The sequence below is a fragment of the Triturus cristatus genome, chromosome 10 (genome assembly GCF_964204655.1).
Source record: "Triturus cristatus chromosome 10, aTriCri1.1, whole genome shotgun sequence".
Classification (NCBI taxonomy): domain Eukaryota; kingdom Metazoa; phylum Chordata; class Amphibia; order Caudata; family Salamandridae; genus Triturus; species Triturus cristatus.
This window is the reverse complement of record NC_140593.1, coordinates 1,221,412,652-1,221,434,623: the sequence shown is the minus strand read 5'-3', so window position 1 is coordinate 1,221,434,623 and position 21,972 is coordinate 1,221,412,652. Positions and strand designations below refer to the sequence as shown.

Below are 21,972 nucleotides of genomic sequence, written 5' to 3'. Positions count from 1 at the left end.
GACGAACTCGAGCATTATTTTAGTGTTAGGTGTATATGCTTCATCGATGCGCATGTAGGTCTACCTGCTCCTCTATCGAACTTGCAGATAACTAGTGAATTAGATTGATGTTTCACATTTGGGAGTGATTCTTTTATGCAATAAATTCCAAATCTTTGTGCTTATTTTGAACTGATCGTAAATCCAAGACGGTCTCAATGTACTGGGTTAAAACCTGAGCTGAGTTAAATAGGTCTTGAAGGGAATATTGGGTGCGACCCCGATCATTTCTCTCAATGCAGCGCTAAAACGTGTTTCGTTGCTTGTAAAGCTACATATCAGTGCAGAACTGAACATGGGCTGGCAGGTTGTTCCATCACTTGGTATTTTCCCATTAAAAATGTCATTCTTGCTGTGAAGTATTTATACGCTCATCTCTGTTCTTGACTAGAGTCCCAAAAATTAAGAGATCCAGAGCGGGCGGACGACTATTTTCCTATAACTCCTCCAAACTTTGGAACTCCCTCCCTCTCCGTCTGCGTTCAGAATCCAACGATCTCTCCTTCCGAAAAGGGTTAAAAACGCTGCTGTTTACCACCACTGACTAGGTCCCTCACCCATTCATGCATACTCAGTTTCGCTAGCGCTGGGACGCCTTAGGGTAGCCATCGCGCTTTATAAAAATTATTTTCATTTCATTTCAAATTAAAGAAGTCCACATACTTAAGGTACAATTTATTTATCTTCGCATCACGTGTCAGTTTTTTTGTCAATAGAGGTGGGCAAACTGCTGCAAGTTCGAGTGAGATGCCTGGCTCAGTTCGACGTCCTCTTGGACAATAGGCTCAAAACCAGCCCAGCATTTATGTGGCATTTGCCCACCTCCCATATATAAAGTCATTGTCCAAGCCCCCTCGGCCATTGTGTAGCAAAGAAGTTGTTGCTAGACGCTGTGGTCGTTCTGCAGGTAGGCTGATGGATAAGTCTCATCAGAGTGTTGTGAAAGTGATCATTATGCCACATTTTTTGTCATCTGTATAAAATATGAACTCCAGGAAAGATCTGCTCATCAGCTGTGCAGAGAGCCTTTGATGTCTGCGCTTGAAGTTCTCTCCTCCCCCTTCCCTCCGCTTGCTACCTCCGAGCGGAACCTCCCCTCCTGACTCCGGGACGCGGGCTGTGCCCTCCGGGCACCCTGCTCCTCGCAGAGGCGCTCTCCAGAGATCGCGCTGGTGCCAGAGTGCTACTAGCCTGCATGGCAATCTGGAGATTTCACGGCAGGCCGGTGGCTGTCAGAGGCAAGTAGGGCTGGGGCAGGGACAGTTGGATGACAGTAAATAAACAAGCATTGACATAGCCAATAGGTCTTGCCTTTGGGACCTTATAAGCGTTTAGCCATGCAACAGTTGATGTTGTTGCACCAAGGATATTATTCTGCATAACTAAATACTTATAAGGTCCCAAAAGCGAGACCTATTGGCTATGCCAATGCTTGTTTACTACTGTCACTGTGTTAGGGGGGTCGGGGGTATCCATGTGCCACCATACCCTGGGGGAGAAGGTATTAGATTTCCCTAGTGGCATTATTTCAGTTTTTTCCAAATTACATTTGAAGTGAATAACTTTCATCCAGTGAATGACCGCAGTAAGACATTGACGAAGATTTTCTTCAGCAAGTGTGGCGTTTTCATCTAGTACCAGAATTCATTGAGTATCATCCGCGTACAAGATAGTCTCAATATTAAAAGACGATATCAGACTAATGAGGGGGACCGTCAAAGAGCACGGGCTGAGGATGGACCCCCGTGGAACAACAAAGCTCAGGGGTTTTCTGCTGACTGATATTGCCCAAGAATTATAACTTGGCTTTGATTTTGTAGAAAGGACTTTAGCCAGGCCAAGGCAAGATAAGAAATGCCATATGAGTTGAGACGGCCCAGTAGGATGTCATGTGAGACCGTGTCAAAAGCGGCGGATAAGTCTAGCACGACCAGCACAGCATTTTTCCCTGATCTGAGGCAGATGTAAGGGCTTCAGCAGTGTAAAGAAGAGCAGATTCCGTTGAGTGCTGAGGCCTGAAACCTGACTGATCGGGATGTAGAATGGTCGCCTCTTCTAGGTGGGTCGTCAGTTGAGTATTAACTGGTTTTTCATTGATTTCTCTAAGGCACGGAGGCCGGGAGATGGGTCAGAGATTAGTCAGAGTGGAGGGATCTGCAGGTTGTTTTTTCTGGAGCAGTTTGACTGCTGCAATTTCTCATTCGTTGGGTACTTCTGCATGAAGGAGAGAGGCGTTTATTATGTTATTAATGACTGGATTAATAATGTCTATGATAGCATGCTTGATTAGAGGGGGGCAGGGGTCAAACGGAGATCCTGATTTACACGCAAGCGTGGCATGGCGGCATTGTTCTAGGCTAACAACTTGAAAGGCCTGGAGAGACGTCTATCATATCCTAAGTTGGAGGGCTCTTCCATAGGTGGAACAGGGTGTGCTGGAAAGTCTGGACTTTCTGTTCAAAAAGTCAGCAATGCGATCGCAGAGAGACTGTGAAGGGGGAATCTCTTGCTGAAGGATTGTAGGGTTGGTGACGGGATTTACTATCTTAAAGATGGTTTCTGATCTGGCATGGCCACATTAGGTAAATTGGTGAAATAAGATTTCTTTTCAGCTTTGATCTGTTGGTGGTAGTGTTTAAGGGCTGCTTTAAACAAGGTCCGTCCTTCCTGTTTGCAACCTTGCCGCCATCTGTGCTCCAGCTTCCTGCAGTGGCTGTGTAGTTCCCTCAGGGTTCGGGTATACCAAGGGGCGGAGGGTTTCTGGGTCGAGCGATTTTTCACTAGGATTGAAGAGGCAAGATTAGCGCGGAGAGTTGATAACCATTCATTAAATCATTGATTCTCCACTGATGGGTGATCCTCTTGTTGATGGGGAGCCAGTGCAGGTCTCTCAGGTGGGGTGTGATGTGGCTGCGGCGAGGGATGTCGAGGATCAGGCGTGCGGAGACGTTCTGGATGAGTTGGAGCCGTTTCAGGAGTGTGGCCGAGGCTCCTGCATAGTGTGTGTTTCCGTAGTCCAGTCTGCTGCTGACGAGGGCCTGGGTGACCGTGCTTCTCGTTTCGGTGGGGATCCACTTGTAGATCCTGCGGAGCATGCGGAGGGTGTTGAAGCAGGAGGAAGAGACAGCATTGACCTGCTTCGTCATGGAGAGGGTGGAGTCGAGGATGACCCCTAGGTTGCGTGCGTGGTTGGTGGGCGTAGGAGCTGATCCTAGTGCAGTCGGCCACCCGGCGTCGTCCCAGGCCGAGGGGGTGGATCCGAGGATGAGGACATCCGTCTTGTCCGAGTTCAGCTTCAGTCAGCTGTTTCTCATCCAGTCAGCGACGGCTTTCATTCCCTCGTGGAGGTTGGTTTTGGCGGTGTGGGGGTCTTTGGTGAGGGAGAGGATCAGCTGGGTGTCATCAGCGTAAGAGATGATGTTGAGGTTTTGCAGTCGGGCGACATGGGCGAGCGGTGCCTTGTAGATGTTGAACAGCGTTGGGCTGAGGGATGAGCCCTGGGGTACCGCGCAGATGATCTCGGTGGCTTCGGAGCGGAAGGGGGGGAGGCGGACGCTATGTGTTCTGCCAGAGAGGAAGGAGAGGAAGGAGGTGGTCCAGTCGGGGGCCTTCTCTTGGATCCCGGCGTCGTGGAGGCGTGTTCGTAGTGTGCGGTAGTAGACCGTGTCAAAGGCAGCTGACAGGTCCAGGAGGATGAGAGCCGCGGTTTCTCCATTGTCTAGCAGGGTCCTGTTGTCGTCGGTGGCGGCGATGAGGGAAATTTCGGTGCTGTGGTTGCTGCGGAACCCGGACTGGAACGGGTCCAGGATTCTGTTCACCTTGAGGAATCTGGTCAGTTGTTTGTTGACGGGCATCTCGATGACTTTCGCCGGGAACGGGAGCAGGGAGATGGGTCGGAAGTTCTTGAGGTCCTTGGGGTCCGCCTTGGGTTTCTTGAGTAAGGCGTTGATCTCGGCGTGCTTCCAGCTCTCCGGGATGACTGCTGTCTCGAAGGAGATGTTGATGGCTTTCCGGAGATGGGGTGCGATGGTGGTGCTGGCTTTGTTGAAGATGTGGTGTGGGCATGGGTCTGAAGGGGATCCGGAGGGGACGGAGTTCATGATCTGGATGATGTCATCGTCGTTGATGTTGGTCCAGGACATCAGGCAGTTGGTGCGGGTGGTGGTCGTGGGGGTGGAGGTCTCGGTGGTTGCCGGGGCGGTTGCGGTGTTGAAGTTGTCGTGGATGTCTGCGATCTTGCGGTGGAAGAAGTTGGCCAACGAGTCGCACAGGTCTTGCCAGGGTGGGATGTCGTTGGTGTTGGAGCTGGGGTTGGAGAGTTCCTTCACGATGTTGAAGAGCTCTTTGCTGTTGTCTGCGTTGCTGTCAAGGCGATCTTTGAAGTAGGTCCTTTTGGCAGATCTGATGAGGTGGTGGTGTCTGCGGGTGGCGTTCTTATGGGCTGCGTAGCTTTCTGGTCTTCATTCACGGGTATAGTTCTTCTCTAGCTTACGGCAGGTTTGCTTGGAAGGCTGGAGCTGTTTGGAGAACCAGCTCGCTTTCTTTCTGGTATGGCAGTTGGAGGGTTTCTTGAGCGGGGCAAGGGTGTTGGCGCAGTCGTCCACTGTTTGAGGTTGCGGGCTGCAGCGTCGGGGTCGGTCGGGTCTGCAGGTGGGCTTCGGGCGAGGGTGGTGGTTAGCTAATCTTCGGTGACTTTGCTCCAGCGACGGCGAGGCATCTGCTGGGTGCGGTGGTGCATGGTGGGTTTCCAGAAGGTGAAGTGGATGCAGCGGTGGTCGGTCCAGTGGGGTTCGGTAGTGTGGTTGAAGAAGACGTGGGAGCTTGCTGAGAAGATGGGGTCCAGCGTGTGGCCGGCGGAGTGGGTGGGTGTTGTGACGAGTTGTCTGAGTCCAAGGTTGGCGAGGTTGTCGATCAGGGTGGAAGAGCTGGGGTCGTTGTTGTTCTCGAGGTGAAAGTTCATGTCCCCAAGGAGGATGTAGTCCGTGGAGGCGAGGGAGAGTGTGCTCACGAAGTCGGCGATGGAGTCGCTGAACTGTGGTCAGGGTCCGGGGGGTCTGTAGACGAGGGTTCCTCTGAGGGTGGTGTTGGGGTCGGTGTGGATCTGGAAGTGCATGTGTTCGGCCGTGCTGAGGGTGTCGTCGATGTTGGTCGAGATTCTGATTGTTCCTGTGGACGATGGCAATTCCTCCTCCTACTCCGTTGGTGCAGACCTTGCGGGTGATCTTGTAGCCTTCCGGGATGGCTATGGCGATGTCGGGTGCCAAGTAGGTGTGCAGTCAGGTCTCCGTCAGGAAAGCGACGGCTGGGGAGGTTGAGTCGAGTAGGTCCCAGAGTTCAACGGCGTGTTTGCGGGCGGAGCAGGTGTTGAGAAGGATGCATCTGAGGTGGTTGGGGTCTTTGGTAGGTGGGTTGGCGGGCCGGGTGCTGGTGAAGCTGCACTTCCGGCAGGAGAAGGGTCCTTGGGTGTGCTTCGGGGCGGCCAGGCAGCAGGTGCATGATCGTCCGGTGTTGAGTGCGTGGAGGGTGCTCCAGCGCGGCCTCCATATGAGGGGAGGTGGGAGGGAGGAGCAGCTGGGAGGCGGGAGCGGGGTGGCGAATAGGAGAGCAGGGGGCAGGGACTCAGCGGCGGGAAACAGCATGCGAACGGCATGGGGAACAAAAAACAGGGCACAGCAAGAGTGGCAGGGGGAAAAAAACGAACTAAGGCAGGAGGGAGAAAAAGGATTAATGGGCAGTGAGAGAACACAACAGATTACAGTAAAGGAAATACAGCGAGGGAAAAACGAGCAGAAGCAATCCAGTAACAGGTGCAAGAGACAGTGCTAACTTAGCAGTGCAGCAGCGTGGAGAGCGACCTGCCTGCGAGCAGGGTTAAAGGTCACTCCTTTCACCGCTGCGTGGCCTCCATATGAGAGCAGGGGGATGGGGCCGCAGGGACGCAGCGGGGGGGAAAGAGTGGGCGAACGGCAGGGTGAACAAAAAACAGGGCACAGCAAGAGTGGCAGGGGGGAAAACAATGAAATAAGGCAGGAGGGAGAAAAAGGATGAATGGGCAGTGAGAGAACACAACAGATTACAGTAATGGAAATACAGCGAGGGAAAAACGAGCAGAAGCAATCCAGTAACAGGTGCAAGAGACAGTGCTAACCTAGCAGTGCAGCAGTGTGGAGAGCGACCTGCCTGCGAGCAGGCTCATCACCTTTCACTCTGTCAGCATCACATGACCCTCCTTCAGCATCCCTTTTCACCCTGTCAGCATCACTGTTCCCTCTGTTAGCTTCACCTTTGCCCCTGCATGCATCACTCTTCACTCTGTAAGCACCACAGTTCACCCTGTCAGTGTTACCTTTCACTCTGTCAGCATCACATTTTACTCTATCACCTTTCTCTCTGTGAGCTTCACCTTTCCTTCAGTCAACATCACAATTTCCTCAACCAGCATCATCTTTCCCTTTGTTAGTATCACCTTTCACTCTGTCAGCATCACATTTCACCCTGTCAGTGTTACCTTTCATTCTGTCAGCATCACACTACTCTCGCTCAGTATTACCTTCACTCTGTCAGCATCACATTTCCCTCAATCACCTTTCTCTCCTTCAGCATCACATTTCCTTCTGTCAGTATCACTGTTCCCTCTGTCAGTATTACATTTCCTGTAGTCAGCATTACCACTCAGCCTTGCCTTTCCCTTTGTCAGCATTGCCTTTCCCTTTGTCAGCATTGTATTTCCCTTTGTCAGCATTACCACTCAGCCTTGCCTTTCCCTTTGTCAGCATTGCCTTTCCCTTTGTCAACATTGCCTTTCTCTTTGTCAGCACTACCTCTCAGCATTGAATATCCCTTGGTCAGCATTGCCTTTCCCTTTGTCAGTGTTACCTCTCAGTTTTGCCTTTCCCTTTGTCAGCATTACCTCTCAGCAATGCCTTTCCCTTTGTCAGCATTGCCTTTCCCTTTGTCAGTGTTACCTCTCAGCATTGCCTTTCCCTTTGTCAGCATTACCACGCAGCATTGCCTTTTCCTTTGTCAGCTTTATTCTACTCTCCACCTTACCTTTTCCTCTATCAGCATTGTATTTCCCTTTGTCAGCAGAAATAGATGTCGCTAACACTGAGGAATGTTGGAGGCCTTAGGATGTCACTTCCTCTTCCTCCCAGTCCACATTCACTAGGTAAGAGCCCTGGAGCATTTCGGGATCTGCTGGCCCCAAGCTTCTTTGAGGTTGGGAGTGAAGTCTTACTGCTTCCAACATCCCTCTGTTAGCAGCATAGTCACCCACTTGGATGGAGGCTGCATTGTAATTTGCCCTGAAGAAGACCAGGCCTAAAGTGATTCTGTATGGGTCGAAACCTCGACCATACTTGTGATCTTGAACTGCAATCAGTATTCATTTTGCATTCACGACAAATTGCAGGATTTTTACCATTGCTCCAACAAAATTAATTTGCCAGTTGAAGGCAAGACTGTTTGCTCCCCTTGGTAGCTGCTGCCTCTGACCCTTGCTGGTGGAAGTTCGAGGCCCTCCTCCACCCACAGGCACCTGCCTGTGCCTCATCCCTGGTGGTCCAATGGGAGCTTCTCTGCTCAACAACTGCTCGGCCCTCTGTCTCTCTACCATCTGCATTTACTTTTCCTTCCTTTCTTTTTTGTTAGCTTTTTCACTGTCTTCACTTTTTTTCTCTTTCCTTTCTTTGCACCTTTTTTGCTCTGTGTCACTGATGCTGCTTGACCCCCCCCGCCCCGCCTCCCTCCAGCACCACTTCTCACTTCCCTCTTTCCCACCTTCCAGCTGTCCAGCCCTCCCCCTCACACTATATATGGCGGCCACTGCTTGGCTGCACAGCTGTGCAGTGGGCACACCAGTGACATGACAAAGTCATGCCGAAGTCAAGCCCGTCTGATCCTATCTGTGCCTGGACTGCACCCAGCACCTCGGACCCTGATTCCTGGGCCTTCCACCGCTACTACTCCAGCACCCTCTATGCCCTCAACACCGGACATCATACCGCCTGCTGCCAGGCGTCATCGAATGACACCCCGGGCCCTTTTTCCTGTCTAAACTGCAGCTGCACCTTCTCCTGCTACCACCCACCAGCCCCACCCACCACACGGCCGACAATACAGGACCCGACCACCTCAACTGCATCCTGCTCAACACACACTCCCAACACAAACTCGTCGTGGAGATCTGGGACCTGTTTGACTCAGTTGACCCCAACATCACCTTCCTCACTGAAACCTGGATGAATACTATTTCCGCCCCAGACATTGCCACCGCCATCCCCGACGTCTGCAAGATTTGCAAGGACCGGAGCAACAAACCTCGGGAAAGCATAGCCATCATACACAAAAGCACTCACCACCCATGCGGATGACCACTCAGCCACCCTTCGCAGCACCCTCATCTACAGACCCCCGGACCCTGCCCACCCCTCAGCGATTCCATCATCTACTTCATCGCACCCCACGCTCTGGCCTCCACAGACTAAATCCTCCTCGGCTACCTCAACTTTCACCTGGATAACTCCAATGACAACAACACCGTGTCCCTGCTGAAGAACCTCGCCACCATCAGACTCAAACAACTGGTAATCCCCCAACCCACTCAGCAGGACAAACACTAGACGACATCTTCTCCGCCAGCGATAACGTCACCTGCAGCCACACCATAAAGCTCCTGTGGACTGACCACCGCTGCATCCACATCTCCTTCACCAAACCCACCATACACTACCACGCCCACCGCTACCCTCGCAGAAGCTGGACCAAGGTCAGAGAAGAACAGCTCACCACCTCCCTCAGCAAAACCACTCCACTCACATCCACAGACGCTAATACCTCAGCACGCAACCTCCACAGATGGATCTTCAACTGCGCCGACACTCTGGCTCCCTTGAAGAAAGCCCCAGGCAAACGACACTCAAGAAAGACAGCTGGTTCTCTCCCACCCTACACAAATCCAGGCACATCTGTAGACGGCTTGAGAAAAGACGGAGGATCATCAAGACCCCGAACGACCGCTCAGCCTTCAAGATCGCTGTCGCCGCACACCACCTCATTAGAACAACAAAGAAAGCAGCCCTACAGGAATGGATCAACTCCAACGCACTTAATGGTAAAGAACTTGTCGCCGAGGTAAAATCATTTTCAAGACAGCGCACAGAGACCGCAGATGTCCCACCCTCCCAAGACCTCGGCAACAACCATGGCACCTTCTTCCACCTCAAGATTAAGGAGATATACGACAGCTTCGGTAGCCTCGACAGCCAAGACCCTCCTGCCCCACCTGCAACCATCACACCCAGCGACACCGGACCCCAACAGACCCTACTCAGTTGGACTCCCCTTACCATTGATAACCCCCTCACGATCATGAAAAGCATCCATTCTGGAGGACCCTTGGGCCCATGCCCACACCACATCTTCAACGAAGAAGCATCACCATCGCCCCGAACTCTGTCGCACCATCAACTGCTCCATCACCTCCCACACCTTCCCAGAAGACTTGAAACACGCAGAGATCAAGCCCTTGCTGTGGAAACCCTCTGCTGACCAGGCAGACTTCAACAACTGGTCACCGAAAAGGCCATCAACGCCCAACTTTCGGAGTTCATCGAAGCAAACCACATTCTGGACCTCTCCCAATCCAAATTCCGAAACAACCACAGCAGTGAGACCGCCCTCCTCACCAACACAGTTGAAATCCGCACCCTCCTCGACCAAGGCATCCGCGACAAAGCCCTGGAATGGATACCCTCCTTCCTCACCGGCCAAATGTGCTTAATTTGTCAAATATTAAGTGCTGGGGCAAAAATGTTTGATCAGAAGCCGCCGCCACCAGCGCTGCAGAAGGTCGTGGTGCCGAATACCAAGGCTGGGTAGGTCTGAGCGCCCTTCATGCATCTTCAACACACCACCAGACACTCGCTGCCTCTCTATTTCACTCCTGCACATTCTTTGTCATCTCTGCTTCCTCCCTTTGTCACTGTTTCATCCATCTCTTTGTCTTGCTTTCAACCTAATGTGTTTTCCTCTCTTTTGTTCTTGGTCAAAGTGTGATGAAGACATAAGTGCTGGTGGCCCCACCTGCAACCACCGGCCCAAAGTAAGCCCTGGGTGAAACAGCACTATGCTAGGAGAGAGCCAAGGGCAGTCCAGAGTGACAACCATGAGCCCAAGACTGGTCCATGCCTGCTCTGTAAAGCGTTTGCCCGTGGCGTAAATCCTCTGATCAGCCACTAGTAATGAAATATTCCACTTAGAAGTCAAAATCCTCCGATCAAAAAAAGTGTTCTCTTAGCATCGCTATAAGCAGGTGGGGTTAGGAGGGTGGACGGCCAGCGCTGCAAACTATGACTCAAAACTCTTTAGTTGGAGACCAAGAAAGGTTTTGGGTAGTTTGCGGATGGAGGGTGAAGTGTGGAAAGGTTCTTGTGTGAATGTTTTCAACTTTCAAAGAGTCTTCAAATTCAGAAGGAACTCCTCTTCGTATAGGCCATTCTTCTACTGTCGCTTAAGCACAAGCACAGAGATGCAGTCCGATGCCTCATACTCACCACAACCACAAGCGCAGATTGACTCGCAAGCGTATGTGCACACACACAGTTCTACTTACAAATGGTGAATCCGAAAATAGCTCTCAAAACGTTTGGTCAGAAATACTGAATCTAAAATAACTACTCTATAACTGCATGAACGCTCGTAAAATATTGATCACAATGTTTCTAAAAACTGACTGAAGCTCTTTTTAATATATAGTGAAATCATTTTATTTACAGTGTGATTCCTCCTGTAACAGTTTTTTTAAAAAAAATCAGATAAAAGAATGTATATTGAAAAACGAGACAAAGGTAAGGATTGTAAAGAAAAATTTTCTTATATTTTTCTGTTTTTCGCTACTTTGAGGGGCTATACATCATACTGAAAGCTTTGATGATGCACTGGCCTGGCATGACAACACCCGATTTCCCAAGACACATCTGTGTCTGATAGTTGAATGCGGTCCGCGCGGCTCACTGGGGTCTTGAGGTTGGCTTCCAGAAGGGCCCACCGGGATGGACAAGCAGGTGAAGAAATTTATAGTCCTGGCCCTGTGACATAAATGCTGGTGCAGAGCATCGGAAAGTACCGGCACAAATTAAGCACTGCCAGCCAAACGCAGAGAGTTAGGCTAACACCGTTTCACTTTGAACCCATAGAGATCAGATGCAGAGTGCCTCAGGGCTCCTCCCTGAGCCCCTCTCTCTTCAACATCTACATGACCCGCTCACAGCCATCGTCAGGAACCATGGACTCCACATCGTCTCCTATGTGGACGACACCCAGCTGATCCTCTCCCTCACCAATGAGCCAACAGCCGCTAAGACCAACTATCACGATGGGATGAAGATTGTCACCACCTGAATGAAGGACAGCTGCCTCAAGCTCAACTCAGAGAAAACCGAAGTCCTCATCATGGGCTCCACCCCCTCCACCTTGGACGACTCCTGGTGGCCCGCAGCACTTGGAACCCCCCCCCCAACACCCATAGACCATGCACTAAACCCCAGCATCACCCTGGACTCCTCACTCATCATAAGCCACCAAATCAATGCCGTCTCATCATCCTGTTTCCACACCCTATGCCTGCTCTGAAAGATCTTCAAGTGGATCGCCACCGAGTCCAGAAAGACGGTCACCCGTGCACTCATCAGCAGCAGAAACGACTACAGCAATGCTCTCTATGCTGGCATCACCCAGAAACTCCTCAAGAAACTGGAAGAACATTCAGAACACGACCATCAGACTTATCCTCAACACCCCCGCAGCAGCCACATCACCGGCTACCTGAGAGACCTCCACTTGCTCCCAGTCAGGTCAGCAAAAGAGTCACCTTCAAACTCCTCACTCACGCCTGCAAAGCCCTACATGACACAGGACCTGCGTACCTTAATCACTGCCTCGCATTCCACACACAAGCCAGAGACCTCCACTCCGCCCAACTGGCCCCGGCTACCATCCCACGTATCCACAAGATCACGACCGGAAGAAGGTCCTTCTCCTACCTCGCTGCAAAGACCTGGAACATGCTGCCTCTGCACCTCAGGCAATCACCGTCACCGCCTCAATTCAGGAAGGACCTCAAGATCTGGCTCTTCGACTGTACCTAAGCACCTTCAACGGACCTGCAGTTCTCCCCCCTCCTCTCCCTGCAGCGCCTTAAGAACCTTACGGGTGAATAGCCATGCTCTACAATCCATCTGATTGATTGATTACTCACTGGTGGCTTTTGTCACAGCTCATGCGCACTGCTGTAGGGGATTTGATGATCTGTTATGTTGGACCGTGAGATTGGTGTTTGTGGCTTTTCATCCCCTGGGAGGACTTGTGTAGCCTCTCCCACGCACGGCTTTGTTTTTCATGCCATATAATCTACCAGGTTCTGGGGAATGTAGGGTTACCACAAGTTGCTTCTGTATCCTGCACAAAGCCTGCTTCAGGAAGGATGGTCACTGCAACTTGCATAAAGGCGACTTTAAGCAGCACCACAGTCTCCGTCACTCACTCTGATCCTCTGTGCTGTCTAAAGAAAGCTTCAGGTTGGGCTGTCTTGTCTCTGCTTTGGATTTTTACGACTCACCTACCAGCTTTTCTCTGCCTGGTTGTGAAAGACCTCTTGTGGGCTATACCAAGAACTAGCAGCGGTCCGCGCAGGTGACCACGTTAGGGCGGCAAGGGTAGGGGGGAATGTTAACAGATGACGGAATAAGAATTATTTATTTATTACATTTTCCCTATTCCGTCATCTGCCGACTCCCCCCTCCCGCCAAGAACGTATAGAGCTTGCCCACTGCCTCCATTTGTTGTGTTAATATTGTCACTCTTATTTCCTTGCTTCTTAATCAAAAGCTTTCCTTCCCGATCTTGTTTCTGTTCATAGGCTTTTTACAATACTGTTGATTGGATGACTTGTATCCTTCCACTGCTCACACTTAGGGAACTACTTTTATCTTTCTGTTCAAACACTCCATCAGAGTGCTTGTGTTTTTAGGATCCCTCCCATGTGTGCTGCTTCCTCCCCACCAAATAACCGCACCCCTCTCGCCGAGCGCTTTAAGTTGCTCCCACCTCCCTCCTTTGCTCTCTCTTTCCTGTGCTGCTTTTTATGCCCCTCCCCCTACCCAAAGAGCTCACTGCTTCTCCTCCTCAACCTTGTCCTTTGTTTCCTACTCCTGGCCTTTATTTTAATGAATGCGTTCACACGCAATGTTGCTCCTCCCACCTATCGCTCGCCCCACCCATTCCTTCCGTGGCTCGCTCTCCATTGCTTTCCGCCCACTTGCTCATTTGTTGCTCCAGGACCCTTCACAGTAATTTAAACAAAATAAAAAAAGAGGACCCTGCCGCTACCATTTGCTGCGGACCGCTTTGCTTTTAAAAAAGTGATTTCACCCTGGTAATATTTACATTTTTTTTAGGTTTCGCTGAGTCAGCGCGCATGCGCTGCTCGGAGACACTTTAGTAAGTGAGGGCTTCAAAAATGCTACCGCCGGCTACAGCTTGCAGTGCATGTGCGCGGGCGCGCGCAAGCTGTGGCCGACGGTAGCATTTCCCCCCAGCTTTTTAGCCAGCTTGCTAGAACGCGCATCAAGCACGCGCGCTTGCGCGCGCATCCCTTGCGTGTTTTAGTGCGTCATTGCGATCACTTTCGCTTTCACGGCGATCGTGATCGCAATGACTTTCGTGGCCAATGCTTGTTCATTTCTTGCTTTGCTTGTTCATAATTTGCAGAGTCTGAGGCTCACTCACTCATTGCTCGCATAACTGGTGCACGCATCGGTCTGGTTTAGCTGATTCTTCACACCCTTGATGCGTACATTGGCTGAGGCTTACTCATTCCACACACCACTGTTATATACACACTGGCCGAGGTTCATTCCCTGCTCACGCTTGATTCACGCATCAAGCAAGGGCCACTCATTCCATATACCCCGGATGCACGCATCAACCAAGACTCACTCATAATACACCCATGCCTCAGGCATCGGACAAGGTTTACTCACTGTTCCACACACCTGATTCCCTCATTGGCCAAGGCTCACTCATTCCTCACACATCGGGAGGGACTTACTCATTCCTCACACCGCTGGTGCACACATCCGCCAAGGCTTTCATTGCTGGTACATGCATCAAGTGAAGCTCACTCCTTCAACAAGCTGCCAGTAAATGCGTCACTGAGAAGTGCTCATTCCTCACATTACTGATACACGCATCGGCTGAGACTCACTTATTCTTCACACCCCTGATACACACATCGCCCGAGTGATATTTAAATTATTACAACGCCTCCTCAGGGGTAGTATGCGCTATATAAATGCTATTTATTTTGTGCAAATACTGGGAAAGATCAATACATCTGACGTTCTTACAGTGCATGCATATCTCCTAAACAGGGACTGAACAAAGTGAAAAGCTGCCTCTCCTAAGTATGTGTGAAGTGCCTACAAGGTGTGAGCCTTTGTTTCCCCCTCTGCTACATTTGCTTCTAGGTGTGATGCTCCTGACTGCTCCCAGTCAGGAGACCCCAACAAAAGGATGGCTGATGACCCCTCAAATTCGGACATTGTTATGGGCCCAGCAGAAGTCAGAATCAAGCATTGGCATAGCCAATAGTTCTCTCCTTTGGGACCTTATAAGTGTTTAGTTATCCAGCATAATATCCTTGGTGCAACAATATCAACTGCATGGCTAAACACTTATAAGGTCCCAAAGGCGAGACCTATTGGCTATGCCAATGCTTGTTTACTTAATGAGCCAAGTGGATCAGTAAAAAAAAGCAAGAAAATGGCACCAACGCCAATAAGTAGGCATGACCATGCCTCCCGACGCATGCATGCGCCTGCTGAAGGAATGTCATTCAATGCGGGAAGTTATTCCAAGAATCATTAGTTCAAATGTCTGCATTTTATTTATCTTGTCTCAAATGAACAACAATTCTGATTCAATTAAATAATCTTTTTGTGGCTTCTTTGATTTCAGATTCCTCGACGCTCCCATCCGCCAACACCCTCGACGGAAAGAATACTGCAGGTAAGCGAATATACAGATTTTTGTATAATTTTCTCTTTTGTAGGGGTAGTTTATTGTGATGCCTGATCTCACTTGTTTCTAAAGTGATGTTATTGAGTGACAGAAAACACAAATACGCCGGAATGAGTGAACCTTTTCACCACAACGATAGAGCGAGGTATTCATTCTCTCTACTCTATCACGTGCATTTGTCCTTCCTGTGAATTTATAACCATGTGAAGGGAGCAGGAAAAAAACAACAAAAGGGAAGAAAGCCTAATTTTCTCTTATGAGGATGACAATTCGCACCTTGTCATCCCTTCCGATTAAACTTTCTTTCGCATAAACCCGTTCCTCCCTCGGTTTAGTAAACGACCACACACCTGGGACAGCCTCTCCGCGGTCAGTGATTTTCTCCAGGGTTCTTTGTGGTGTTTCTCCGTCCAGTTCTGCCTCCTCAATCGGTAGTGGCCTGTTGAGGTACTCTCTTGGCTTCTCAATGGGGATTTCAAAACATTACTCTCCACTCGATATCCCACTTCGGCGTCCCGGACCACCTCCTTTTGACCTTCCGTCTCGCGCATTCTCAGTGTTGTTCCTGTCTCTCGTCGGTCTGCCTGACTTCCTGCTTCACCGTACTCGTTCCTTCGATTCTGCAACACAAAAGGTGTGCAGTCTTCACTGAGTTTCAGTCTGGGGTTTTGTATAATTACTTTAATTAGGTCTTCGTCCTACTCCTTGTGGCCCACCACCATCCCAGGAAATTCCCGCTTGAGGAAAAGGGGAAAACATGATAAGAAGTCAGCATTATTATAGTTTTTTCGCTTTTTGTGTATGGCTGCAAACTGGAAGTGCTGTAATGAGAGGAACTAATGTAGAAATGTAATAGCCAAACATCATTTTTCTATAGTAGGATTTGTTGTTTCACAAGGGAATCATTTATGACGGGTGTAAATAATAGCCATTTCTATTCCTTCGTTACACTGAGATAAGACAGCTCCTATGCCACAATTAGATGCATCTGTTTGTAATATGAAAGGTTTTTCAAAGTCGGATATTAATGTAGGGCTACATGTAATAGCTTTTTTAAAGTTTTAAACAACTTCTATAGCACTTAGGGGAGGTTCTTGGAACTCAGAATGCTTCATTCTTTTCTTTAAAATGTCAAAGGGACAGCAAATGCAGAATATTGACGTATGACTCTCCAATAATGCCCCACTAGCCATAAAAAGGCTCTAACCTCTTTTGTTGTTTTGGGGAAAGGCACCTCAATAATTGCCTTACATTTCTCTGATTGTGGTTCAATAACCCCATCGCCTTAGATATATCCTAGGTACTTTACTTTACTAAAACCAGTTCCGGATTTGTTTTGCATTTATGTGTAACTTGGCCCTTGTTAATTCATTCAGGACATTGGTCAGATGTTTTAAATGTTCTTCCCAAGTGGAACTAAAAATAACAATGTCATCCAAAGAGGCAAATGAATATTCTTGATGATCTTTTAATACTCGATCCATAAGACGCTGAAAGGTGCCATGAGCCCCATGCACCTCAAAAAGAAGAACTGTGAATTAATATAACCTGAAAAAAGTAGAGAAAGACGTTTTCTTTCTATCTTCCTTTTTTAATGGGGCCAGCCAATAATCTTTTGTGAGGTCGATAGTAGTGATATATTTAGCACCCCCTAATTTTTCGACCAATTAATCTATTCTAGGAAGTGGGTATGCATCGAACGTAGATATATTATTGACAGTTCTATAATCTATGCAAAACCGTATTCTTCCATCGCATTTAAGGACAAGGACTATGGGAGAGGCCCAATTACTTTGAGAGTTTTCTATAACTCCCATCTTTAGCAGTTTCTCTCCTTGTTATGTATGGCCAGTCTTCTAGCAGATGGAATCCTATAAAGTTTTTGCCTTATCACTTTTCCTACTTGGGCAGGAATGGTATGCTCACCCAGGGTAGACTTGCCTGGTATCTCTGAGAAAATGGAGGGAAACAGTTGTAGTATTTTTTTCAGTTCCTCTTTGTGTTTATTAGAGATCTCCTCTTTTATAAGAAGTTGTTCTAATGTGGTATTGGGGTTCTCTTCAAGACTGATGATACCAATGGATTTTGGAAGAGGACCTAACTATTTCTTTAGGAGATTTATGTGAAAAATGCGTTTTTTGTGCAGTCCCATTTCTAGTTTATATGTCACTTTTCCTATACTCTCGAGTATTTTAAATGGTCTTTTCCATTTGAACTTTATTTTGGAGCTAGATGAGGGTAAAAATACAAGTACTCAATCACCTACTTGATACACTCTCCATTGCTTGCCCATATCATATATTTGTTTTTGTCTATTTTGACTTTTCTCTAAGTTTTTAGAGACTAATTTCCGTAATTTCCCAATACAGGTCTGAAATTGTTGGGTATAATCTAATAGAGTACCCACCTCCTGTTCTGCATCCTTTTCCCAGGCTTCCTTAGTGATTTCTAAAAGAGTATAAGGGTTTTCATCCATGCAAGAGTTCAAAAGGTGAACATCCCAAACTACTCTTTACTTGGCTGCTTAAAACAACAAGCATTGGCATAGCCAATAGGTCTCACTTTTTGGACCTTATATGTGTTTACCCATGCAACACTGGATGTTGTTTAATCAAGGATATTGTGCTGGATATCTAAACACTTATAATGTCCGAAAGGTGAGACCTATTGGCTATCCATTGGGGGGCCTTATAAGTGTTTAGGTAGCGCTATTGACTTTACCAATGTTTCTAAGCTGTGCTGTAGAGAAGTGTGGCTGCTGTGCAGCATGCTGAGAAGTTGTAATTAAAAAGTGTAAGAAGCACAATAGTTATTTAGTTATTCAGATATTCACTATAAATATAATTTTATTTCAATAATATTTTTTTATTTAGTTGGCACTTTTGAACTGGAAGTAGCTGGACAACGGCTTAAATTAAGCCCCCTGCAGGGGCCTTCCTTATGTCCGTGTGTGAAGCTTTGAGTAGCACACTGAGAAACACACTGATATGAGTTGTGACGGGATGGTGGGAGACCGGAGAGGCAGAGGTGAGCGTAGTGTCGGAGCTAACTTATGGAAGGGTGTGGAGACAGGGAGTGTATGCATATGAAAGAAGGGGGCAGATAAAGGTAACCATGGTGTTAAGGGGAGAGAAACTGCAGACGTTACAAGTATTGTAAATATTGGCAAGATTAGTAAATAGAGGGCATGAAGCAAACCGGCGCTGCGGCGTTAGCTGTAAGGATAGTCTGACAATTGAATTGTCCTGTACCTGCCCATTTGAAATTGAGGCCATTTTTTTTTTTTTACAGTTACGCCTTGTGCAGCATATATTTTGTAGCTGAGTGAGTGGTAGGGAGATACGGGAAACTTTGGCAGGTTGTGTGTGATCAGCAAATGACAATAATTTAAGTTCACTTCCGATCTGTGCTGTGCCTGCCTGGTGTAACGGTGGCGGCACTGGTCTGCTTAAAGAGTTGTTACAGTATGATTTGTTTGTAGGTGTGTGGAAGCGCCTGAGGAGGTGTTCACAGCATGTAGATTGCAAGTGAAGGTTGGGGGTGGGGTGAGGAGGAGGAGTGAGGTAAAAAAAAGAAAGGGTTTTGCAATAAAAGTGCGTAAAATAAAAATGTCCCAATTTAGAGGTATTTATATTCCCACAGCCGAGGCTCTGATGCTTTGTGTATTTTTTTTTTGTTTCATGCTAAATTCCACGTGTAATGCTAATTTGCCCATGTGCGTACTGTCATACACCGGTTTCAATTAAGGACCCTGCAGGACCCTACATAACGCCATTTGGTTGATCCTGCCCCCAAATGTTTGCGTACTACATACATAAGAGTCTCTGTGTGGAATGGAAGTATGTCATTTGACAGTGCGCTGTGCTTTATTTACTAAAATAAACTAAGGACACACACAGCATATATTTTGTAGCGGCTTGAGTGGTAAAGAGATCTGGGAAACATGCTGCCCACAAGTCATATAAATAGTTAATTAAAAGTTTTTAAAACAGACGCAAAATAAAAGAGCATCGGGTTTGAAGGAGGCCGCTAGGATTGGGGAAAGGAGAGAGAAAATTCAGAAGCGTGGAGGAAGGAAAACCAGGGGTGGAAGAAAGAAAGAGAAGGACGCAGCAGAGAAAGAAATTAAACAGAAATGGAGGGGGTAGAAAATACACAGCAGGGGTGCCAGCACATGTAGGGCGCTCATATGAGAGAGGAAAAACAGAAGGAAAACAAGCATTGGCCGCGCGGCAGTAAAAGTAACGCCACGTGGCTGAAAGCGAAAGTGATCGCGATGACGCGCTAAAGCACGCTAGGAATGCGTGCGAAGCAGCGGGGGAGGGGCATGGTGCTGAAGGCTGGTGCAGGAAAGGCAGATGGCTGGGCGAGAAGGGAGGGGGGAATGCGGGGAGCAGCTTTGCGCGTGCACGCCATCTTGCACTGATGCTTGTAGCCAGCACAAAAATGTGGGTAGCAATTTCAAAACCCATCTACTAAATGTCTCACCAGGTCAGAGCATGTGCTGGGTCAGGCAAGACCTTAAAAGGGCTAGAGGGAGCATCTTATCCCAATTTTTCCTTTCATTAGATAACATATTTTTCAATATAAGTTTAAGAGAACTAGTATGACGTTCTACGAGTCCATCTGTTTGAGGATGGTATACAGAGGTTTTTATGTGTCTTATGTCTAATTGTTTGCAGATTTGAGACATTAATTTTAAAACAAAGGGAATACCCTGGCCTGTGAGTATTTCCTTTGGAAATCCTACTTGAGAAAATACTTCTATTAAATTTTTGGCTATGGTTTTAGTATCTGTACTACGTATAGGAAAGGCCTCAGGGTATTGAGTATCATAGTCTACCAATTCAAGGGCATATTGGTGTCCTTTGGATGTTTTTGGGAGTGGACATATAAGAACCATTCTGATTCTCACAAAAGGCATACCTATAATAGGCAAAGACTGTAATGGGACCTTGGGTGGTCTACATTGGTAAGTCAATCTCTTTTTCTCTACCCTATCTGATGCTGTCTTCCAACAGGACTGTTTCTGTCCTATACCCTGTCTTAACTCTGCTTCTTGCTAGGGTTTCTCAGACCATCTATTCTGTCTCACGTCGACTTCAAGGAAGACTGTTGGACTTGGCCCTTCTGGCAGGTTCACCCCTGAACTTTTTGCTTTTTTATTGGTGACTTGGTGTGGTGATTTTTGGTTTCTGCGCTGTAGGAACCTGGGGTAACCAGGCCCTATAGGCGGTAGCGTGGCGCGAGCGGTCGGGCAACCAGAGGGCGATGTGTTAAGCAACCATACACCACACGCTTCTCATGGACTAGAGTCACACACAATAAGGGACGCCACACCGTTTAAATTATGCAAATACTTCAAGTTTATCCAAGTTTAGCTGGTCAGATGCAGTTCAGGAAATAACAAGGCAATACATGACTTATAATACCATCATAACATTACATTCGACACTCTGGGTGATATTCATGCAGTGCCTAACCTTGTTCTAGCGCTGTGCGCGCTTACGTGAAGTCTTTCCCTGAACGAGCCGTCTAACTAAGCATGATACTTGAACGGGGACACATTGGGCTCACTAACATGGCACCTGTGGAACTGAGCGCTCCTCGTAATCGATGGCCCCTGATCCTATGAAGTAAAGCATATAAAACAAAGCGCTACGCGCAACCATTTGCAGGTAATTACAGTCGAGCAGAGCATATAATACAATACGTTACTCGTGATCCTGGTATGGCATTACCTTCGTGCAGAACATATAATACAATGCGCTACGCGCATCCCTTGGCATGTAATTACTGTCGAGTAGAGCATATAACACAAAGCGCTACTCGCATTTCCTGGCAAACAATTACTTTCGAGTAGAGCATATAACACAAGGCGCTACTCGCATTTTCTGCCAAACAATTACTTTCGAGTAGAGCATATAACACAAGGCGCTACTCGCATTTCCTGGCAAACAATTACTCTCGAGTAGAGCATGTAACACAAGGCGCTACTCGCATTTCCTTGTGAGGTAATTACTGTCGAGTAGAGCATATAACACAGGCGCTACTCGCATTTCCTTGTCGCTCCGGCTGGGGAAGCAGGGTCGGTGGCGGGAAGCGCCACACGAGGGTAAAGTTAGTCAGTTCTTTAGGCGGCTTCCAGCGGGGAGACTGACCGGACTTGCGGAGCGGGTCCCTATGCTCCGGTGCAGTTCACGTAGCACCGCTTTCAGTCTTACAGAAGGGGGGACACGGACAGGATCCCTCGGCGGGGTCTCTCCGTCGCGCAGGCAGGGGAGGGGATTCCCACGGAGGGGACGACCCGGGCCAAGTGCGGTGCGGTTTCCGGACCAGCAGGGGGCGCACCAGGGGGGATCTCGGCCTCCGGGCTTACCTCCGTCTCGGCGTCAGCAGGCGTCCGTCCTCACGACGTTGGGGGAACTCGGCCCCGACCTTGCGCACCTCCTCACTCGGCTGCGACGGCAGCGACGGGGCCCCGGGCTTCTCCTGGGCCTCGCGACACAGCAGGGCACTCCTCCAGACCTCCAGGCCGCAGCGGTGAGCGCGCTGGCTTCGTCGTCGCAGGGGGGGCTCAAATTAAGGATGGGGTAAAGGGCTCAGCGGAGCACGCTGCCGGGGGTCCCAGACCAGGGTAGGAAGCGTGGGGGTCACAGCGCTGGTACCTGGTCGATCCCCGGTGTCTTGGCAATCGGCTTAGTATTTTGCTCACTAGGGTAGCTTGGACACGCAGTCTCAGCTCTGGCATTCAAGGCTTACAGCTCGCTCTTGTCATGCAGTCTCAGTTCTTAAAGTTAGATTTCAGTTCTCAGTTGACAGATGAAGTCTTTTGGCGCAGATGTATCTGGCGCC

The 21,972-nt window shown here is 48.7% G+C and overlaps 1 protein-coding gene across 2 annotated transcripts in view; it reads left to right on the top strand.

The window, feature by feature from the left end:
* The window catches only part of AVPR2 (arginine vasopressin receptor 2), a 326,544-nt gene that overhangs the window by 72,677 nt on the left and 231,895 nt on the right, over positions 1–21,972 (top strand). For both annotated transcript variants that reach the window (XM_085629769.1, XM_085629766.1), the window contains exon 2: positions 15,055–15,105. The gene's annotated coding sequence lies outside the window, so the exon portion shown is untranslated. The remainder of the gene's footprint in view (positions 1–15,054; positions 15,106–21,972) is intronic.